This window comes from Galeopterus variegatus, unplaced genomic scaffold (assembly GCF_000696425.1).
Source record: "Galeopterus variegatus unplaced genomic scaffold, G_variegatus-3.0.2 Scaffold4413, whole genome shotgun sequence".
In the NCBI taxonomy this organism is placed as follows: domain Eukaryota; kingdom Metazoa; phylum Chordata; class Mammalia; order Dermoptera; family Cynocephalidae; genus Galeopterus; species Galeopterus variegatus.
In genome coordinates this window covers 160,404-184,962 of record NW_007730524.1, presented here as the reverse complement: position 1 = coordinate 184,962, position 24,559 = coordinate 160,404, and the positions used below count along the sequence as shown (strand labels likewise).

Sequence of the window (24,559 nt, the reverse complement as noted above, 5' to 3'; positions counted from 1 at the left end):
TTATGTATTCATTATAATAAGCTTAAAAGAATTCATATGGTAGAGATTAACTTCCATATTTTAAGGATGAGAATGTTTACCTGGGAGGTTAGAAAATGTGTCCAAGTCACATCAAGGAGGAAGAATTCAGAGGTGTGTCTTCAGAAGCAACATAAGGAATAAAGATAATTTAAAGAGCACCGTTTCTCTGTCAAGCCCTTGTATTAAAAAAAAGAAAAAAAAACATGGTAAGGCACAAATACAGCCTTGGAAAGATTAGAAGTATCTAGTGGTTTAGCAAAATAAGTATAAAACGTGAGTGCTTACCCATCTCACACATTTGTTCTGGAGATTAAAGTAATATAATAGATTATATATGGGAGCATTTCAAAAAGTTCATGAATGAACTCATATTATCTTTAATTCCATTTTTCACAAACTTTTTTGAAGAATCTTCATATTAGCTTTAAACATTTTACAGTGGTGCCTTCAACATAGCAAACATTCATTATGTGGGTGTTAAAGTAAAAGAGGCTAAATAACTGTGCTCAAAATGATTAGATACTCTATTTTAAATAATCCTCAAAGGAGACATCAATGCAATGCACATCAATCTGATGTGTGGTGATTTAATCAGTCATATTTCCTCATGGAATTATCAATACCCAGCCTTTATTTCACCATCTTGTTCAGAGGTATATCATGAAATTTCTCAACGAGAAATAAGATGCAGATACTTCCTCAGAAACCCCATCACAGTTTCCACAATTCTTTTGTCCTTTTTCTGAATAACTTTATTGTGATACAGAGACTGAATAAGATAGTAGAAACTAGAAATCATGACGTGCAAGGCTGGTCCAGTGCTATATTCAGAAGTACACAACATGGAAAAAAATGCATAATCATTATTTTCAATGAATATTTTTTCTCTAAATTCAGCCGTCAACTTTCTTTGTACTGTCATTAAATTTAAATGAAGCATCTTTCTGGATGCGCTTTTTAAAGGTGTTCTTTCTTTCCCATTGAGAGTGTGCTGCTTAATACACTCATGCTGTAACACATGGAAACTCAGTGAATTTTAGAATGGCTTAGTGAGGTTATAGGCAACTGAACTCTACAAGCTTTATTTTATTTTAATGTAAATTACTTTTATTTTAAAATGCATATTTTTCATCTTATTAAACATATAACTCATTTGAAAAAAAAATTGTGTTCATAGCCAGTAAGAAGGCAAGATATATAATAAAATGTGGTATCTATTTTCTAATAAAAATACATTTTTGCATGGGTATTCCTGGATCTAAGTTAATAAACTAACATGTGGAGCAGAGTCAACCACTTTAGGCAGGATTATTCTTCCCTGATTCTTTTCATGGCTGGCTCTTTCTCAACCTTCAGGTCTTGGCTTAGTGCTAAATGACCATCCTGTCAGATCAGGCTTCCTCAGTACACTCAACCATATTATCATATTTACTTTACTGACAGCATTTATGGCATTTGTAGCTACGCCTCTCAGCCACTAGACTGCAAGCTCTCAGAAAGCAGGAAAATTCGGGGCCGGCCCAGTGGCACACTATCGCCGCTTGGGAAGCACGGCGGCGCTCCCGCCCAAGGGTTCGGATCCCACATACAGACCGGTTCCCGCTCACTGGCTGAGCGAGGCACGGGAGCAACACCGAGGGCTGCGATCCCGTTGCCGGTCCCCGGTCCGGTGCGGGCACGACACTGAGGGTTGCGATCCGTTGCCGGACACGGAAAAAGACAAAAAGACAAAAAAAAAAAAAAAAGAAAGCAGGAAAATTCTAGGGCTCTTCAACTTTGAATTCTGAGACCAGGACTTTGCCCGGCCCAGAGCAGATATTTGTGAATGAACAAATTATGAGATAGGAATTACCTTTTCTTATTTTCAAGAAAATATGATCAAAAACAATAAATATTACTCAAACTTACTGTTTTCTTTTGTTTTACATAACTCAAGTCTCAGAGGAATACTTTAATAGGTTATGTTATTATTTGTTAATCATTAAACTTTAATATCCAAATGCATCTATTTCTCAAATAATAAATGGAGTCTATTTTAAAATTTTACATTAATTTTACTGGATAAATTTAAAATTTTTAAACCCTTAAAAAAATTTTTTAAAGGAACATTTAAAAATTTTGATTAAATCGTCCTATAAAAACCATGTTTTCCTTAAAGTTTTTTCTTAGTTCTCTACAAGATTTGTTTGATTGAACATTTCCCCTTTTGAAAGAATACCAAATTAAGAATAGGTACTTTTCCTATTTTCAAGCAAATGTAAATGTCTTTATTAATATATTTAGTTTTCCAGAAACTAAAAATTCTGAAGAAGGCACATGATGGTTAGGGTAACACAAATAGAAATTAGAATCTACCTTCTAGGTATAATGACATGTAGGGCACACCTTGATAAATTAAGACAATTGATAACTTTTTTAAAAATTTTTATCTTTAATTGACAAATTTTATCTATTTATAAGGTACAATGTGATGTTTTGATATATGTTTACATAGTGGGAAGATTAAGTCAAGCTACTTAACATGTCCATCACATCACACATGTAACATTCGTTTATAGTAAGAACATTTAAAATCCACTCTTAGCAATTTTGAAATATATAATACATTATTATTAACTATGGTCACCACACTACGCAGCAGGTCTCAAAAATTTATTTCTCTTGTCTCACTGAAATTCTGTACCCTTTGATCAACTTCTCCACATCCCCCATTCCATACTACTCTCTACTTCTATGGGTCCAACTTTTTTAGAGTCATCACAAAAGAATCTCTTTATATCATTTAGCACATACATAAGTTCTCTGCCATCAGTCTTTATCATTCTGTGTATTTAAGAGCATAAATACAATATTTCACTTTGTGTTCAGGCTCTTCAGTTGCATTGTTAAACCTGGCCAGCAATATGATCAAAGAGTAGTTGGCAAGAGAGAAGATAGAGTTTGCTGTTAATCTACCTCCCTTACTAGGAAAACAAATAACTGTAACAATTTTGTGTCAGTAGATTTATCATCCTATATGAACTGTAAAACATAAATATAATACAAGCTATCACCAACTCAATTCTAAAAACATTTATCAGGTGTCTACTCTGTGCAATGCAGTGTGCTAGATGCAAGAGAGAGCTGGAACTCAGTGTGATCAATTCTTCACTTACTAGATCTTACAGTCTATCTGCTGTGACAGACAGGCAGACTACTAAGAGATGCAAGAATGAGATAAACTAAATATACAGGGGCCATTCTTTAGAAACACAGATAACAGAGCAACTGACTTAAAAATAGCCTATCTAACTACACATGATGGATCTTCTTGGACAGACTGTCAATGGAGAGAAAAGGAAATTACAAACTGCGGGGGGTGGGGAGGGACTAAAGTCAGGTAGGCATGATGTTGATAGGAAATTTTATGGAACAGCAATAACTTCTCTGAATGTATTATGGGCTGAAGATTAAACAGAAAAGTTGAAGATGTTATTTGTGTTAGAATCATGAAAGGCCCTGAAGGCCATACCACGGAATTTGATGTTCAAGTCTGTAGTAGCAGATGGGTGCTGCTCTAAATTTATAATCACAAACCTCAACTGTAATATATTTTTGCCAGTCAACTCTCTCTCATTCTCCACAACAATTTCCAACCTTCCATTAACTAAACTAAAATCTACATGCTTTTTAGATTTATTTGATGAATGATGAACCTACTTTACAAAAATTAATATAAAAAAGCATCAGAATGGAGCTTCCTACCAACACACCTGTTCCTATCTGCCCTCATCTTTTCCTCATTTCCCATGTGTACAATAGAAAATGTTGTGAGTTGAATAGTGTGCCCCCTAAAATTCATGTAGATCTGGAAACTCCTAGAAACTAATAAAGGATGATTCATATTTTCCAACAAAAACACACTTTTCTTATTTAAAAATAGTATCTTTGCAGATATAATTAGTTAAGGATCTTGAGATGTGCTCATCCAGAATGTAGGTTGAGTCCTAAATCCAACTGGTGTCTCTAGAAGAAAAGGAGGGGACTCAGAAAGACACACAGGAGAGACAAGAGAAAAAGGTGATGTGAAGATAAAGACAGAGGATGAAATGCCAAGGAACAAGGAATTCTGGCAACCACCAGAAACGAGGAGAGAGGTATGGGACAGTTTCTCCTTGAACCCGCAGAAGGAACCAACCCTGCCAACTCCTTGATTTCAGATTTCTGGCCTTCTGAGCCATAAGAGAGTAAATCTCTTTTGTTCTCAGCCACATTGTTACGGCAATTTGTTATGGAAGCCCTAGAAAACTGATAAAGAAAATAAGCCCCAACAATTATCTAAGACCAAGACTTCCACATTATAGTTGCTATTCAGTATTTTCTAAATTTCTGCCTCTTAAAAAACATAACTTTGATTTCACACCAAATACAGTAGTATTTCTTTCATTTATTGCATCTCCACTGCCCCCCTCTATAATTAAAGACACAGACTAAATCATATACTAAATAGATATTCTATATATTTGTTCATACATTACACACACACACACACACACACACACACGGGTATTTCAAAAAGTTCATGGGAAATGTAGTTAAAAGTTAATATAAATCTTTCTATGAATCTTTTGAAAATCCCTCGTGTATATACATAAGGTTAAGGAGGCAAACTAGGTGCCAAAGTTAGTAACTTACCTATCAGAGAGAATGTTAAATAATCCAGTGACAGAAATTAATCAGATTTTTACTTGATTTTTTTTTTTACTCAGTTGAACTAAATGAGAAATGTTCACCAAAAAATCGTCACTTTGCAAGAAAAAATATTTCAGGATATAGCATTACTATTTAGAAAAAAAATCAGTTTCATTCTCTTTTAATAATCTTCTCCTTTTTAAAGTTCTACATGTCTTTCTTTAAAAATACTCAATGTACTTTATTCGACTTGTTTGGTATTTTCTAATTCTGCCATAAATTTAACCCTCATTTAGTCTCAAAATTTTCTTTGACTAACAGTAGCCTGCAGCAACACTTTCCCTTCCTCTGACTATGTGTATACTTGATGTTGGTAGATGCGTGGGTGGGCACTAAATAGTAAAGTGCCCTTCAATAATACTGAATTAGAGGCAATGACTTTAATATATGAAATTACATCAAAATGTCAACAGAAAAACTAACCAAAATTTTTTGCAAAATAAACGTAAACCCACTGTCTTTTAGAGCAAAATCACAAAACTGTAACTTGGCTGAAATTTGAGTACTACTACTAATATTAATAATAATAACTAATATTTGAGTGCTAAATGTGTGTCAGGCATTATTCAAAACTCTTCCACACATAAGCATTCACTTAATCATGACAACAATACTGAGACATGGACAATATTATTATGCCCTTTGTAGATGTGACAACAGCAATAGACGGGTTAAGCAACTTGCCCAAGAAACCTCAGTTGTAAGTTTTGGAACCTGGATTAGAAAACAGCTTGTATTTTTAACCACTAAGGAAAGTTAAAAGCAAGAGCTCATTCTAGGAAGCCTAGTAAAAAGACTGGCTGACTGAGAAGTGCAGGGAGTTCCAGTAAGTGCACAACAAGGGAAAGGCTGTGATAATGCAAGAAGACCTGCTATGTTCAGGAGGCAGTTGGATCACTAACGGAGAAGGATGCACCCGGCTCTGATGGCGTCATATCATCAAACATTAAATTCCTAGAGTTATCTCAGCGTGTTCTGATCCATGCTTGCCACATGATGGTCTAATTTTAATTTGGCTTCCAGTATAATGTGCATGTAAGGAGATGTGTTGGCCAGAGGAATTGAATATATATTCCATTGACAGGCTTATTTCTCATCATAAATGAACAAATTGGCATTCTAGTTCTATACATCCATCTCATCTGAACTTCATTAGAGTGTGTAAGCCTTCCTGAGTCTGATAAACACTGGCAGAATGATAAAATCATGTTTCTGCTTTGTAGGCTTAGACAGGAGTGGATGTCAAAGGTACTGTTTGACCATGAGGTCTCTCTTTTGGATAGCTCAGGCGACTTCCCATTAGCAATACCCACTATCTTGATATGTGCTCTGCCCAGCTTTCCGCAGAATTCTACACTGTATCACATAGTCTGAACCATAGAATTAAAAGATTAAAAAGTTCAAGGTTTGAAGAGATTTTAGAGATTTTTCTAGTTGCTATCTGGTGCTTGAATGTCCTCTAAAATATCACTTACAAACAGTTGCTCGATCAATGCTTAAAAACCTCTGAAGGTTTTTTGCCATCTCCCAAGAATTCTCTTCTCATTTGATTGAAAAATGATAGATTTGAGCCAGATCTGCTTCCCTGAAACTTGCAAACATAGTCAGGGGCTGCTTGAACAAGCCCCATTATTTTTCCTTATGACGAACCTGCAGTATCAGAAAAAATTTTCATGTCCCCATGAGTCTGCCTTTCTCAAAGCTAAGCATCTCTGACTTCCACAAACGTTCCTCCGTGGCCTAAGTTTTTACCTTGTCATTATGTAAGTCACTTTCTTTTAAACCTGTTTCAGTTTAACCAGTCACCTCTTAGAGTATATCGCCTGTGAGTTTAGAAAAAATTGTTTTACGGTGAACTGACCAGCTCAAAGAACATTTTCTAGATGATCTACTAATGGCTAAAATGCACCATCATTATTGAGGGCAAATAATTGAAATGAACTAAAAGATCTTTGTCTTTTTTGCATATTCTGTTTCTAAACCTGACCTTCTTCATGTATCTTTATTTATTTTTACTTTATCAATCAGGTGGCCCCTGACAAAAGCACATAGATATTTAGGTTTGAAGGAACCAATTAATAACACCCTTTTTTCTCCTCAAGCATTTAAGACCAATTCAGAGAAACATGTAGAACAAGCAGTTACAAATGAAAATATCAGCTGTATCACTGATAAAAGCTGATGGGGGTATGGGGCTCCTTCATGTGTCAGCAGTGGGCTTCAGCACAGAATCCCCAAATTAGAATTTCCAACCAGAGGAACCAACTCAGGCTTCTGCACTGACGGCCTAGAGAAGCAAAGTGACTTGAGTGCTCCCCGCAGCTGGCTGTCACACAAAACGAGGAGAGGCAGGAGAGGCTGAACCGCGCAAACTGAGTTCTCCCCTTCAAGATCTCCAGTGAGAGTGGGAAGTGAAGAAAAGTGAGGGGGTTTCAAGGAGAATCTTGCTCCGGGGAAATCAGAATAAGAGCACTGTCAAAATTCCTCCAATCTATTTTCTGAACACGTTAGGCTTAACCATTATGATTTCGGTCAAACAGGGCCATGGCTATAGTGGGGTGAGGCGGAAGGTGAGAAATCTTTTAAACTCATTGTCTGGACTACTATAAAAAGTATCATAGTCTGGGTGGCTTAAAGAACAAATATTTATCTCTTAAAGTTCTGGAGACTTGGAAGTCCAAGATCAAGGTGCCAGCAGAAGCAACGTCTGGTGAGGGCTCACTTGCTAGTTTGCAGACAACCAACTTCTTTCTATATTATCACGGGGAGAGCAGAAAGAGAGATCATTTCTCCTGTGTCTCTCCTTATAAGGGCACTATCCTATTAATGATGGCAGCACTGCTATGACCTAATTATCTCTCAAAGGCCCAGCCTCCAAATACTATCACATTAAAAATCAGGATCTCAACTTCTGATTTGGGGGGACACAAACATTCCACCTATAGCACGATCACTCTGCTCCTAACTTCATACGGATCCTCCCGGGACTGCACTACAGACCGAGCTGAGACAGCTGAAAGGTACCGTTCAACTGGGTTCTTCTCTCTCCATGTAGTCTCTGCACTTCTTCACATGGTCTCTCAAGCAGGATAGTTAAACTGCTTAAGTGGCACCTCAGGGTTCCAAGAGGAAAGAAACAGAAACTTCTAGAATTCCTAAAGTCTACACCTGGAACTGACCTAGTACCAGTTCCACCATACATTACTGACAACACTGTCCCAGCCCAACCTAGATCAAGGAAGGGACATAGATCCCATATCTTCATATGAGGAATACCAAAGAATTTCCCGTTATCTTTAATCTGCCATAGTATACCCGCTGGCCACAAATTGCATTCCCGTTACCTGCAAAATACATTCGTCCCTTCCTAAGAGTCCCCAAAGCCTCATCCCATTGCAGCATTAGGTTCAGGCTTTTATGGTCCAAGATCTCACTACCTAAATCAGAACCAGGTGTAGAAATGAGGCTTCCACATTATCTCCTGGAGTTTCTCTGCTCCCATATCAAAGCACTGAGTGACAAGTTAGCTGATGCCCACACACTTACCAGACAATGATGATACAACAGGACAAACAAAACAAAAGCTAACGTCTAAAGTCTGTGCTCTCCAATATCTTCTGTCCACTCTTGGTGGAGCTCTCCATGCCACGTAGAATCAGGAGATGTTAGCAGCTGCATTCTAAGCTGCCTGTCACTGGAACGGGTGTAGTTCCTTTAGGGCCTCAGTAACTGAATATGTCCAACGCCATGCGTACTCCTTAAAGATCATAGCACGGACCCAGTATACCAAAAGTTCAGAAAACGTGCCATCTCCGGTTCTATAGCGGTATGTCTGGACAACTGTTCGCAGACAGAGTACTCAGTCTCTCTCAGACCACAGCAGAGACTCACTGGTATCAAATAAAGGAACAAATCAGTTTTGATTTTGGCCTCTCCTGATTTCCAGTTCATTTATGTGAATTATCCAGAATTAAAATTGAATCGTTTATCATAACTGAGAGAAAAAGAAAAAACCTCTCGGCATTCACAGCAGCAGTTGTCACTGGTTCATCTTCTCTACTCCTATAAAAAAAAGAGCAAATTATTTTTTTTAACTTTCCAATATTTTGAATTGTTCAATATTTTTGTATCTTCAGCATTTTTTCTCACTGTTCATCTTACAGACTAAGAATCTTTGGTCTCGTACCTAAAAATAGGGAGGGGGTGGAACTTTCTGGAAATGTATGGTCTCTGATCAAAGATTTTAGGCCCAGATTAAAGGATAAAGAAAAATATGGATTATGGAGTTTAAATGTACCTACCTAAAGATGCAGTAGTCTGGGGAAGTAGCTAAAGATGGAAGCAGCTGTAGTGCATAATTTTACCTAAAAAGGTAATTTAGTGTGCCCTCACTTTACTTAGACAAGGTTAGTTTCTACCCGTGGGCTCCATCAGCTGGTGAATAACCCGAGATCTTCGTAGGGTGGATAATTGTCCGGTTTTCTGCCCCCTGACCTTCCTTTACACGTACTGTACTCTCCTTCCTGCCTCTTACCCAAGAGAGTTGTGAGGTTTATTCTGGGGTGCTCTTCTAGGAGCACTTCTCTTTCACACATTGTAAATGGTGCACGTTTGCTCTTTCCCTCAATCCAAACCCTCCTGCACTGTATATTGAAGAATTCCTCAAAGTTCCTCACATGTAGACACCACTCTACATCGGGGTCCAGCAGTGAAATCGAGTCTCCTTTTTTAATATGTTCCTCTAGCCATTTTTCTAAGGATTTCAAAGTGAGAAAAATGTATTATTTAAGAATAATAAATGCTCTTTTTTGAAAATTCACAAATGATTTTTAGCAACTCTGTATTTCACACAGTCTCTATGGAAAGTTTACACATAATAGTATATTGGATCAAATAAAAAATTTTGAGCCATTTCTAATATGGAATTCCTTTTATTTACTGCTATTTCACCAAAATAACTGATGGCAGTTCACCAATTTCATCCACAGTTTTTCCGTGTGCTTGGTAATAAAACCAGCGGCCTTTAGAAGAAATAAACTCACATAAAACACCAATGAGTCATCTTACTCCTTTCCACTATTTGGGGTCTTATTTTCCTCTGAACAATACTCCTGGTGTTAACAATTTGACAGTCAGTCTCCACAACAGAGTGAAATGAAGAAATCTAAAAGTTCAGTAGCTGTGCTTTCTCATTAGCACCTGTTCATATAATATTTGATTACAGCTAACCTTGACTTCAAGAATAATGTCATTTATAACATGAATGGAACCTTTTGCAGGGAGGTCTACACATAAGGAACTCAGTTTAGGGAGGCTGGGACTTGTCCTTTATGACTTAACAGGTCTGTGCAGAGCCATCAGTTGAACGCATCTTCCCTCCTAATTGTAAGCTTCTTCTGACAGAATCCTTGGATCCTCTTTTATTTTATCAAGTTCGTAACAAATTATCAGGCCTAGAGTAGGCATCTAATTCTTGTAAGTAAACTGGCACAACTTCCATAAAAGAAAAATCTAATTTAAAGTTCCATGTTATGTATTTCTATATACTTAACTCAAATGCTTCTTTTTGAATTCTATTTTGTTAGAGAATATTAGTGCTACTTAATTCTCCTTACTTGATAAGGAGATCAATAGAATTACACCTTTGTCTAATAATACCATATAAGAAAATGTTTTCTCAGAATCTTCTCAAAATGAGAAAAGTAATAAAAGAATTTTATTCACCTCTCCATTATGTTTCTGTTTCTGATAACAGAAAAGAGTTAGGAAATCAAAGCAAAGATATGGGAAGGGAAGAAAGTTCCATCCCTGGTCTTCTTCCATCACATAACTTTTTGCCCTTTTGAATTTCCCTTTTTTCAGCATTACTGAGGAATAACTGACAAGAAAAAATTGTATATATCCAAAGTATACAACATGATGAATTGATCTATGCATACATTGCAAAATGGTTACCACAATTATTGTGTTTTGGTTTATATTTTTAGAATAAAACCTACCCCTCACAACCACCAGAATACACACAACTACTGAGAACTGAGTTGTAGCTATCAATTTTTTCATCCACCCACAGTCTTTGCATTGTGATTACACTAACATTCCGAAAACTGACAGCACTCAAATTCCTTATCTACCTATGTGTTTGGGCTGCTAATCTGTCTCCTATTATATAACTGCCTCTTAGATCCTGAAATGACTTCTAGAATTCATGTATGCATGCGTGTTCTAACTTTGTCATGCCTGACCATACGTTTACTTGATTTTCACTATGTCCTACAGAGGTGACCTCCAGTGTTCTTATCCTGTCACCTATAAATTTCACTGGGCTAATTGAAGGCTCGTATACACAGTGTTCAGGGGCCAGTCACGAATCTCCAGGTAAGTATGAAGGCAATCCTACCATTTTCCCCAAGACCCAGGAAGAAGGGTTCTTGATTTATACCTAGTTTTCCTTAAACTTTTTCATTTTTACTCTTACATACTCAATACAAGAACATAAAATTAAATTAAAATTTAAAAGTGACGTACATTTGAAATCCCTAGGGAAAAAATATAAGTGGTGAAAGTGGTTTTAAAAAGTGAAAATTCTGGGCCAGCCCATGGCTCACTCAGCAGAGTGCGGTGCTGATAACATCGAGGCCATGGATTCAGATCCCAGATAGGGATGGCCAGTTAGCTCACTGGCTGAGCGTGGTGCTGACAACACCAAGTCAAGGGTTGAGATCCCCTTACCGGTCACCTTCATTTTTTTCTTAAAAAAAAAAAAAAGTGAAAATTTTTATTTAGGATTTTAAAGAGCATGAGGTCCAGGCATTGGCCTCAAATTATTAACCAATTTTTAATTATTTATATCATTAGATTATATCATAAGCACAAAATGTCAGCTCACTGAGACTGTGTGGTCAGGCTTGATTTGGGGGTAGGATACAGACATGTCTAAATCAAGTTCAACTCATAACCGTGTCATCAGACTCTCCACACCATTCAACATTAAAACACCATAAATACAGGAATTTAAGAACTCAATAAACATCCGTTAACATTTAGAATGGGACTTCTCCATCACAATCTTACTTTTCCAAAATTTGTAAATATGTAGAAAAGAGTTAAATCTCAATAATGGGAGGAATGACAGGCAAGTCTACCAGAACCTCCAAAGCTGAAGTGGTGAGCTTCTCCACAATGAGACCTCTGAGCATGGGCCCCTGAATCCATTCTGCAGAAAAGGCAAATCTGCTGGAGAACATTTAAGAAATATTTTGCTCCCTGATTAAAACAGAAACAGTTAAGAGAGTTCTTCAGCCAATCTACCCCCAGAGCTAAGTAGGCCTTGGACCTGGTAGAGGGAGGACACAATGTTTAGAGCTACAGTGGCCAACTTGCGGCCAGGAAGCAACCCACCCGGGAACAAAGGCCAACACTCTGATGACAGCAGTGCAGAAGGAGGTCATGGAGCTTATTTCCAACACAGAGAATGCTTATTTCCAGATTTCTGTTCTGTGGAATAATTCATATTTATTTTTTAAATCATTTAAGCCATGTTTTTTGTTTGGTACACTATTACTAGCAGTCCAATTCTCTTAATTAAAATAGAAAGTAATATCCGTCAGTCAAAACCACAAGTTTTTACTTGTCATAGAAATGACGTTAAAACAGATTTTTAATGAATGAGCTAAGAGAAAATTATGTTAAGTGAAATAAGCCAGGCACAGAGGGAAAAATACCACATGTCCTCACTCGTAAGTGGGAGCTAAGAGAGAAAGAAGGAAGGACAGACAGACCACAGTGGTGCATTGGACTTGCAGAGGGAGAGAGCAGACCTGGGGTTGCTGGGGGTGGGGGAGGTTGGGGAGTAATTGGGTGGGGGACACAGGGAACAATTGCAATTTGTGGTAATGGGCATTCTGATAATATTGATCTGATCTTCACATCTTGGGCACAGGTGTTGACGGTCAGCTTTGTACCTCATGAATATGCATAATCTATAAAAAAATAGTATTAGCTAAATAGCAGTGAACAAAAACCATAAAATTCCCAAACAACAAAAAAAACAGATTTTTAAACATAAAAATTATAAAAATAAATATATATTTAAAAAGAAATAAGCTCATGAGTTGCTCGTGATATTACATGTAAAAATCCTAAAATTAAAGACTGCATCACATATATATGCGCTTACATGTATCTGTGTGTGCATGTTAAGGGAGATCACTACTTTTAGAATATGTCCAACCATGAAAGGCTGAAAAATGAGAAATGTCTGTTAATCACTTATTAAGGCAATCGCGGGCCGGCCCAGTGGCGCACTGCTATAGTGCGCCGCTTGGGAAGCGCGGTGGCGCTCCCGCCGAGGGTTCAGATCCCGCATACGGACCGGCCGCTCACTGGCTGAGCGAGGGGCGGGAGCAACACTGAGGGTTGCGATCCCGTGGCCGGTCCCGGTCCGGTACGGGCGCGACACTGAGGGTTGTGATCCGTTGCCGGTCACGAAAAAAGACAAAAAGGAAAAAAAAAAAAAAAAGGCAATCGGTTTTTTTATACATCATCAGTATCAACACCATACATTCAGAGTGCCTTCTGTTTTTCTCTATTATTTACAAAAAATAAACAAAGATGTATAAACCATGATTCCTGTAACCTTGTGTATTACAAACCAATTCACCCAACAGGAAGAAACTAAAGAAATAATAAAACCGACAATGAATACACATTTTCAAGTTCCATTCAGAAAATCACACGTACACTTTAGGTGCAGGAAAATGTGGTTCTACCAGTTTCAGCTTTCAAGATAAACGATAAAAATGATGAGAGTAGGTACTTATATTTGTATAAAAGAGATGAATAAATACCTAAATAAAGAAATGGCAGCTGCGGCTACAAATTCCCTTTCTTTGTCAGCATGAGTAGGATAATGTAAAATAGGATTCCTGTTATTTTGATGTTGCTATTTGTATTCAGTGAACTCAGTCTGATTCCATGAAAACTGCAATAAGACGTCAATTTACATTGTCCTCAAAAGTGCAGATTTTATCATTTTCTATGGTACAGTCTTCAAAATATTACTATATTTGATATTATTACAGAGAGAAAAGGCATAGTAAAATGCAATGGAATTTTTGTACTTAAAATTGCGACTATTATCCATTAACCAGTTTTAATTAAGAAATGTTAAGAAAAAAGCAACCAGACATTAAATTCAGTCAAATATACAAGGGTACTTCAAAAAGTTCATGGAAAGATTTTTATTGTCTTTTAAGTCTATTTTTCCATGAACTTTCTGAAGTATCCTCACACATAGAGACAAGGTGGTGTTGAGAAATTTGGTATCACTAGGTTTTCCAGATAAAACAGAGGAGGCAATATTTGGGACATATTCATACTAAAAAATTATTTGAGGTCTATCTGAAATACCAATTTTGCTAAATAGCTTATTATTTTTGCTTTGTAGATATGACAACCCTAAACAACAATAAATTTTAATAAAATGTTTACTTTTCCTCCACTTCTTCAGCATTTATAACTTACCACTTATTAAGGTAGATGTTTAGTAATTAAACTGTCAAACATTTATTTCCACCCTTTAGTTAGGCACCAGGAATTGGAAATATATGGATGCATAAGGCATGGTTCCCAACCTGAAGGTGTTCTCGCCCTATAATGGGGTAGTAATCACTGGACTTTTTGCTTCCCTGCCGTGTGCCTCATTGAGGACAAATTTGTGAGAATAATATCCGTGCCTGCAGGAGCGGCAGCGCCCTCCGTTATAAACCCAAGCGTACTCTCACTTGCAGTTGCTCTCTACTTCTGTACCTGCCACCTCCCCACCAACCTGGCCCCCAAAACATGAGGGCCCTGCGTGGATATGTTTGACACCTGTTCATCTACAGACCCAAGGTATTTTTCCCTGTCCTTGCAACTGCTCAAACCTTAATTTTAACTCTACCTTTAATTAATAAAGAGGTTCTATCCAAAGAAATTTCCTTCATTGCACTATCTTTTCTCCACACTCCCCTTTCAAGATGTGCCGTACAACCACATGGACTACTTCCGTCACCAGGTGTTCACAACTGCCAACCCTTCTTGCTTTTTTCACGTATTCACGCGAGAAAAATGTTAACAGATTTCTCAAGAATAAATCCAGAAAAATCAAGATCACAGAAAAAAGATTCAAAAATATATATATAAAGATCAACATTTATGCTTCTCAAACTCCATATCAGATGCTCATTTAAAAGTAAATTCTAGAATTCAAAGTTGGAAGAAGAGAAAGGCAGAGTAGAAAATTATCCAAAAAAAATAGAACTACATGTTATTTTAATGTTTTTGCACTTAGTGTTATCATTTTTTATTAGGGCTCCATATACACACATATGCACCCACCCATTTTAAAACCCTATTCCCCTGTGTTTCTCAATTATGAACACCAATTATTCCATGTATGACAAGATATTTGGGGGCCCTTTCCTCATGATGATAATACTCATTGTGCTGTAATGCTAGAGTGATTTATATATCTACAAAGTAGCATATAATTTTTTCACAGAAAAAATATTTTAGATAGTATGAATTTGAAATAATACAATTTACTCTAAGTCTCTTTAAACAATACATATAAACATCTACCTTCAGTTTCCTCATTTATAAAAATAACTAATAAAACACCTTACATGTTGGTTGATTAATTGAAATAATATACATTAAAAGTATTTTGTAAATTTAAAAACTATATAAATTCAAGTGAGAAAACAAAGATTTTTTATAGATTATTTATTTTTAACTATAAAAAGCAATTGTATTAATGAAAACATGAGATCTATCATACATTGTGAATAAAACAGTAGAAAAACGTATTGCCAACAGTTAAATGTGAATCCTATTCAAGAACATGTTATTCTGCTTCTTTTGATTAAAGTCTCCACAATAACTGCTCTGCTTTTAATTTCGAGCATAAGAAGAATGTTTCACCACTCTTTAGTATACAACAGTTGTTACCCTTTATGAAGAAAGAAGGCACCATTTCCCCTGGATTCTTTCTACCACATATTCAGTCTCTAATAACATATCACTTGTATCCCATAAAAATCCCAGTCTCCTAAGGTTTAGTACTGATGTATATCACGGTGAGCTGATAGAGCGTCTCTCTCCTGTTACTCAAAGTGCCCTTCTCTGAACACAATAAACACTATGACTGACATCAAAGTTTTCCATTATTCTCTGCCACACTTCCATGTTCTTTAATTCAGACATGATTTATTTTTAGAAGGCACAGACCTTTTCTTCAAGAAACTTAGATAAAAATGACCTTCACCTAATAAAGTAGGCTCTTTCATCCTATTGATTCTTGCCCAGGTACCACGATGAAAGCTACCATATGATTTTGATATACGTATGATGTAAGGATGTGTGATATCAACAAATCTCCAAGTTCAGATTGAAAGTCTTAACTAGTAGCCTATTCAGGAAACCTCAAATAATAAAATATTTTAAAGCCTCAAGGTAACTGGTCATGTCCAGATGTCCTGTACCTTTGATATATATCATGTCATGAGATTTCACATTTTTTGACTTTTAATTATCTTGCAGTATATAATATCAGAGGTTAACTTTGGAGAACTAGGGAGTGTGTTACGCCTTGGATAAAATCTCTGATGTTCTACAATTTTGGTCCTTTATTAATAGCCTCAGCATGCATGTTATGTTTTGTGGTATTATCAAAAATGTATATTTTGTTGTCTAGTGAGTTGTGAAACTTGAATAAAGCCATACACATTAATGTTACATGATTTCTCTCTAGTCTGGACTCTCTGATTTTATGAAGGATCTGCCATCATTTGTAAGGATGAATTCTCTTATGTTGTGAGAGGAGTGAATTGTGCTTAAAAACATTGTTACATATTATATTTGTAAAGTTTCCCTCCAGAATTAATTCTCTGATGACGTGCAAGGTGTGACTTTCAAGTGAAGACCTTGCCACGTTCATTACAATTGTAAGGTTTCTCTCCAGTATGAATTCTCTGATGACTTGCAAGATTTGACTTTCAGCTGAAGACCTTGCCACGTTCACTACATTTGTAAGGTTTTTCTCCAATATGGATTAGCCGGTGGGCAGTTATACTTGCATGTGCTCTAAAGGCTTTGCCACACTCCTTACACTAGTAAGATTTCTCTCCCGTGCAAACTTCGTAATGCTTTGAAAGGCTTGAATCATGACGAAATACCTTGCCACATTCATGACACTTGTACAGTTTCTCTCTAGGATGAACTCTATTATGATGTGCAAAATCTTCTCTGTCATTGTTTTCATGTCTTTCCAACATCACCTGTGAAATACTTGTCCTGTATTCCTTTTCCCTTTTGGAGGTAATTCCTTGATGACACACTTAGGACAAATACCTGCGTTCACTCACACCTTTGATGCGTTCTCACCCGCTGGGTTTTCGTGCCCTTGTCTCTTCGCTCTCCACAGTCCAGGGCCCTTTCCCTTGCTCCAACATGGAGATGACCCTCAGGTCAAAACGAGAGACTCCTGCCAGGGAGAGCTGGTTGCTGTAATTCTCCAACATCACATCCCTGTACAAGGCCCTCTGAGCAGGGTCCAGGCATTTCTGCTCCTCTTGAGAGAATTCTATGGCCACATCCCTGAAAGTCAAGCATCCCTGAGTAAGAGCCACACCTGACTCCTTTTCTTTCCTCTTTCTCCCCTTCCAGGCTTCGTCCTGATGTAACATGATCTTTACAAGTCAATCGGGCCACGGCATAATCTTTGCCCCACACTTTCCACTTCCGGGTCTTGGATTATCTGTTTAATAGAATTTCATCTGACTATAGGGATTACAGTAAAAAATTTTTACTTATTAAAGTATTCAAAGCACAATATAATGGGTTATTTTTAACCTTATTTATTTTAAGCTCACAACGAAATTTTTAAAGTCATAAGTTCAGCTTTATAAAAATTTTTGCTACTATTATTTACTCTCTATATATGAATATTCCATATACCTGATATTCCATTTAACTGACTTTATAAACTTTAGAATTAGGAGGAAAAAAAAAAAAAACACCTTGACTCAAAAATCTATTTCACTATTAAGTTATTTTTAATTAATTCCTTGGGGCATTCTTACTAGTCAGATACATGTATACTTAATTTTAATTTCCAAGAGCATATGAATTGTATACTCTTAATCTCTGATGTAATATGTTCTCTTATGTTGGGGGCCTGAAGCTCCACACCCCTTCTTGTGAGACCGCTTCTCCTTGACAATCTGCTCAGATGGCCATGCTTTACATAACTGCCTCGAAATCTTTATGCCAGAAACTGATTGCTCCTGGCTATGCAAGTTAATTTGCAAGTGACCTTTTATCCTTCTCTAGAAACTGTTTAACCATAAACATTCTGGGTGGCAACCTTTACTTTGAATGTCCTGTCTTTGTCTCTCCTCAAGATATTATCATATCTTTACATTCCAGACCCTTTGCAGCATGCCTGCCTTCTCCTATATAAGATGTAACCTAAGAATCAATAAACGAGACTTGATCAGAATACTGTCTTGTCTCAATTTCTCGTGTCTCTTGTCCCATCCAATTCCCACTCCCCCCTCCAGGGTCTGCGTTGAATATCCCGCGGGTCGGGACACTCTTACACAGGCTTATTGTGACTATCATTAATTAAAACAAATAAATAACCCAAAGAGCCATAAAAGTGAATGATTGATCCACAGATGAGTCATGACCAGCTATGTGATGGTGGCTTAATACTGCCACCACATTACCAGTGCAACACAGGATGCACGGGCGGGGACTACTTAATGTCCAAGCTCGCACAGCTCCTTCTTGTCCCAGGCTTACCAAGGCAGAGGAAAGGAAGGTGGTGAGATTCAATGCAGAGCCGACAGATCTCCTTCTCACTTACATTTCAATATCCAAAGAAAATCATATGGCTTCACCTATCTTCAAAGACAGCAGAGCAGTAAAATTCTACTTAGTGCCCAGAAGGAGAAAAATAAAAAATGGGTATTTGTGAATGGCTCTATTGAATACTTCACTCAAGATAACAATAACATGTATTTGGAGACTCGCTGTTTTCTATATATTTACATAACTATTTTTCATCACTTAAAAAAAGAAAATTGTGAGCTGCCCAGGGCAAGGACCAGAGTGTCAAATGCTAGTTTCAGCAGATGCCTTCCAGCTTCAGACTTCCTTTGCTCCTCCAGTACTTCACACTGTTGTCCATTCCCTCCTTCCCGCAGCAATCTCTTCCATTTTTTTCTATAAAACAACTTCTCCTTGTTCCCCTCAGCTTATGCCTTGTTTTTTCTCAGATTCCGCTATGGTTTTTTTCTTTCTCCATCAACTCACACATGTTGGGAAAATAGAATAATTTAATCAGGCTCCACTCGCCTCAGGGCCGCTTGGGGGTGGTTCGGTAAACACATTGTGTGTGGGTGGGTGGTGGAGTTGGTGGAGCTGGTGCTCATGCAGGTGGCGCCACCTTGGCTGGCAGCTGCCTCGGGCCTCTGCTCCACACAGCCGTGCTTTTCCAACCTACGGCTTCCAAGGACGTGTTTGCCTGTTACCTAGCTCACAGACCTGCGTGTGAGGGGTCTGGGGACCCAGCCTGGCGTGTGAAGGGTTTGTGACCCAGTCTGTGAATGGGTTTGAGGGGTCTGTGAGCTCCAGACCTAGCCCTAGCTCGACAATTGGCACTGTGAGCAGGATTCTGACATTACCCTGGCGCGACAACAAATATTGGTGTTTCTTCAGAGATCTGATATTCAAATACTTCTCTTTTATTCCATTTCTCCTGACAGTACAGGGTAATGGTCAAGAAGATGGGCCGTGGATCCAGACAGGCTGGGTTTGAATGCCAGCTCCTCCACGTCTAACTATAACTTGAACAAGTTAATGAACCTCTCTGTGTCTGTTTCCCCACCTAGAAAACAGGGATGGTAAAATGAAGCCTGCGTCATAGGGTTGTGACAATTACATGAGTCAAAAGGTGTAAAGCAGTTAGAACAGTGCCTGGCAGGCACAAAAAGACAAATAACACAAGATCTCACTTGCGGAATCTAAAAAAGTTGTTCTCCTAGAAGTAGATGGTAGAATAATGGTTACCAGACACTGGAAAGGGAGCAGGGGGAGATGGGGAGAGGTTGGTCATGGGTACAAAGTCACAGTCAGACAGAAGGAAGAGGTTCTGTGCTTGAGAGTGACTACAGCTCATAACACTGCATTGTATATTTCAAGATAGCCATAAAGGAAGATCTGGAACGTTATCACCACAAAGAAATGGTAAATGTTTAGGTGACAGGTATGCTACCTGTTCTAACTGGGTCATTATACATACATGCATGTATTGAAACAACAAACTGTACTCCATAAACATGTACAATTCAAATAAATAAATTTTTAAAAGAGATCAGTGCCTGGCACACAGTAATAATTACAGGTCAGTTATTAATTTTCTGAGTATTATTTAGGACAAAGTCTTCACTGATGACACAGAACTGACTGACTTTATGATTTCCAGAGCCATCTATTTAACCCCATTCTAGATTTCTCCAGCTGCTGAAATTCAAGTTGCCAACAAAAGGCAGGCACCATATTTCTTTTTTTTTTTTTTTTTTTGTCTTTTGTCTTTTTTCCGTGTCCGGCAACGGATCGCAACCCTCAGTGTCGCCCCCGTACCAGACCAGGGACCGGCAACGGGATTGCAAGCCTCAGTGTTGCCCCCGCGCCTCGCTCAGCCAGTGAGCGGGAACCAGTCTGTATGCAGGATCCAAACCCTCCGACGGGAACGCCGCCGCGCTTCCCAAGCGGCGCACTATCCAGTGCGCCACCGGGCCGGCCCCAGGCACCATATTTCTCCCAAAACCTGCTTTTCTCTGTTCTCTAGCTTGGATAATCATTTCAGCATCCACTCAGTCACCCAAACTAGCAAATTACACAAGTTAAATTTGTGAGAAATTGCATTAGTTGCACCGTTAAATCCATCTTCTCCTCGCTTTCGTACTCTTGCCACTGTTTCTGCACGTAGTTTCTGCCCTGGCCTCCTCATTGCTCTGCTTTCCTCTATCCTGACTCCATCGCTCCTTGCTGTCGCAAATATTATTACCAGGGTGGTCTTTCTGAAAGGGAAGCTTCAGCATGCTCTCCAGCACATTTAAGCAGGGCGGAGCCCGCCTCCCGGACTTCCCTCCACGCTAGCGTCCCTTTCACAGCAAGCAGCCCTGTTGCGTTCTCAAATCTGGGAAGATACAGAGGCAGGTGGTGCCAACATTGAGCACTGGAGAATGAAACAAATCAGAAGTCACAATCCAAGACTCAATCAAGCAAAGAAAAAATAAGTTTCAAGAGATGTACCCCAAGGGAGAATCCAGAAAGCAAAAAGTGAACCTGAATTAAATGGTCTTCCATTAAAAAAAAGTAAGAAACAGCAAGTAAAATCAGGAGATGGGAAAGATATTTAGAAATAATAAGTAATAGGCAATGAGAGTTATCTTTTGTGAAAGAAGGGAATGAAAGAAACTTCTAAGGGTCCTGATACACTACATTTCTACCTACTACTTCGTTTCCACCTCTTGCCACCACATCAGAGTCATTCTTACACACAGCAGTAGCAGCACCAAACTATTTTCTAAAATGCAGCTTGAGTTTTTTTCTCACCTTGCAAATCACCTCCCTGGTTTGTGAATGACCTCCTTCCCCGTCCCTTTCTTCACTTGGCCAGCTCACTATTCATCTACATCTCTGCTGACGTACAACCCCTTCCAAGAAGCCTTATCTAACCCACCTGCCAGGCCAGATTTTGACACTGCCCTCTAGGCTTCTACTTACCCATAACGTTGTCCCAATTTATTTACTTTTACTTGTCCAACCCTCACTCAGTTATAAGATAGTTGAGGGCAGGAGCTATAACTTTTTTCTCTGTGCCTAGCAAAAATATTCTAGAAACATAAATTCTAAAGAAGTTGTGATTAAAAATGTAAATACTGAATCAGCAAATAAATTAATGAGTTAATAATAGTGGGATAGATCTGATTCAATCTGTCCATTGCACCTCTATTCTAATTCCCCTTGAGATACAGAATATGTAGGTGCCACATCATGTTTAAATTGTGGTCAACTAATAGGAAATTACAAGGATATCAAATTGCTATTTGGAAAATTGAACTTTGCTTCATTAGCATTATGTTCGATGAGAAACTGAGCTGAAAGCCTTCACAAATGCCCTGACCACAATAGGTAATTCTAGTTTTCCTGGAGTTTGTCTCTTTCATTTAAAGAAAAGACTAATCCTATTATTCTCCATCAATTTAAATTGTACTTTCTCAGACAATATGAGCTATTAATGATTAGTTAATTCATTTCCGACTACCAGAATAACAGATACACTACACAGAATGCAATGGAATTCAGGCAGAGCAGACAACAGGCTAAGATATGACAAATTCAAATAAAGAGGAAAGCTATGAAGATAATATGTTTCATAGCCTATTCTTTGAATTTAACAGAAAGTTTAATTTTTAAGTCTCTAAGGAAACCTGAAAAACCAACAGAGCAATTTATCTTGAATTGGCTAACAGTAAGAGAGACTGTTGTGAAAAATGCAATGTTTTCAATATTGCATAAGATCTCCGATGGAGTAAGGACATGAACTTGAACAGCCCCAGCATTGTAGGCTAGGCTCAGTGCCGTACTGTGCACTTTGCAGGCCTGTATGCTAAATGGCTGGCAGGCACCGTCTCCTGTTCTCCTTGTCCCTCTCCATTTCTGGACAATGAAAGCCTTCACAGAACTTACTTAGGCTTTTCAGCCTAATAAGTGTGTATAAAACCTACACTATATTCTATGACAAAGATTCAGACTATTGCTTTCTCCCTCTAATGGCATCATCCATTATTTAAGATGATTTCTTAATATTTTATCCACGTATATGCACCTAAAACATCTTTCATCAACAGTGGATATTGCATATAATATTGCTAAATGATTTAGGCTGCCATTTGAAGTTAGAAATTATCTTCTCTTTGGAAATTAATCTCATCAGGGAACTTCTATTTATGTAAAAATAAAAGATTTTAAAGATGACAAACCAGTGAAATAATTGTATGAATAACCTCTTAAATCAATATTTTTATTTTTTTAACTGATACGGAAACATTAAATGCTCACAGTTTTTTATTTCGGTTCTCTGAGAAGTAGACGTCAAAACAGAATTAGATGTGGGTGTGTGTCACTTCCCTCTTGCTGCTGTAACAGGTTACCACACACTTAGAGGCTCAAAACAACACACACTTATTTTACAGTTCTGGAGCTCAGAAGGCAGAAGCAGATTTTACTGGCTAAAATCAAAAAGTCTGTGGTCCTTCTGGAGGTTCCATGAGAGAATCCATTCCTTGTCTTTTTCAGTGTCTGGGGCTGCCTGGATTCCTTGTCTCCTGGCTGCATAGCTCCAACCCCAGCCTCCAGTGTCACATCTCCTTCTCTGTTTCTGTTGTCATATGCCCCTCTCTCTCTTTTAAGGATCCTTATGATTACATTGGATCCATCGGGATAATTCAGAATAATCTCCTCATCCCCAAATCCTTAATTTAATCACATCTGTAAAATTCCTTTTGCCATATGAAATAACATATTCACAAGTTCTGAAGATCAGACCATGAACATCTTTTAGGGGAGGGCGGGCATTATGCATCCTACAACAATGTGTAGGAGCTTTATTGGGTGAAATGCCTATGGTCCATAAAGGGAAGGAAAAACCAATAAAAACAGTCACATAGATCTGACTCCTGTGAGGGAAAAAACGGAGGAAGTAGAATAGGGTAGGGAGAATCTCAGATTGCAGTGCAGTGTTAAGAAAATTTTGTCCAGGTCTACAGGGAGTCCTCATGCCAAAGCTGCCTGTTAAAGGAGGGAATGAACAACTATGAAAAACTGTCTTACAGGAATGAGCCTGCATCAGCACCTCACTGAGCTCAGTCACTGGCCAGGAGCAGCGTGAGGGGTAAGGTGCACAGGTCAGGGTGAATACAGAGGGCACTAGCTGGGGGCTCAGGCAAGTTTGCTTTCTGTAACAGGAGATCTGAGTGTGCATTTTTACAGCCACTAAGACAGGTGAGTACCTTTATGACTTAAAAGAACCTTAGGTTTTATCTATTTCAGCTCCTTCTTTTTCATATTTATGTATTCACTCATTTCAATCTGTTTTAAAGCCTTTATGAAATGTCAGACATTGGGGGGTCCAAAATTAAAGACACAATCAGCACCCATAGGATGCTAGCAGTGTAGAGAAAAACATATGCTGTAGGGTGGCCACCTCTCCCAGTTTACCTAGGAAAATTCATTTAGGCCTGTTCCCCAGCATCTCATCTGGTTAGCATCCCCTCTGACTCTCCAAAGTGTTGCAGATGGGATGACAACTTACATGATCACTATAATCACAGGAGCACATACACTTAATCCAGACCAGGGGGAAGGACTAAGTAGTTATGATTTCCTGGATGAAGGGCTGACTCACATAAGAGCATACACAGAAGTTAGCCAGACAAATGATTTTGGGAGGATCGGACAAGTAACATGGGCAGCTGCTGCAAGGGGCAAGTTTCAGACAACAGACAATAATATTCCAAAAGGCTAATGTCTCTAAAAACACAGGCAAGTACTTGAGAATAGCCAGATAGATGTTACATGCAGGGGAGAGAGGGGAAATGAAGGAGAGCAGGCAAGCTAGAATCAGAACATGGGAATGCTTAGCATGCCTTGCTGCAAAGTGAGCTTGTTCCATTGCTTTTTGGTTGCCATT

General features: G+C 38.2%; 1 pseudogene; it reads right to left on the bottom strand.

The window, feature by feature from the left end:
• Positions 1 to 16,706: 16,706 nt before the first annotated feature.
• On the bottom strand, positions 16,707 to 17,480 carry LOC103603051 (annotated as a pseudogene).
• Positions 17,481 to 24,559: the final 7,079 nt, after the last annotated feature.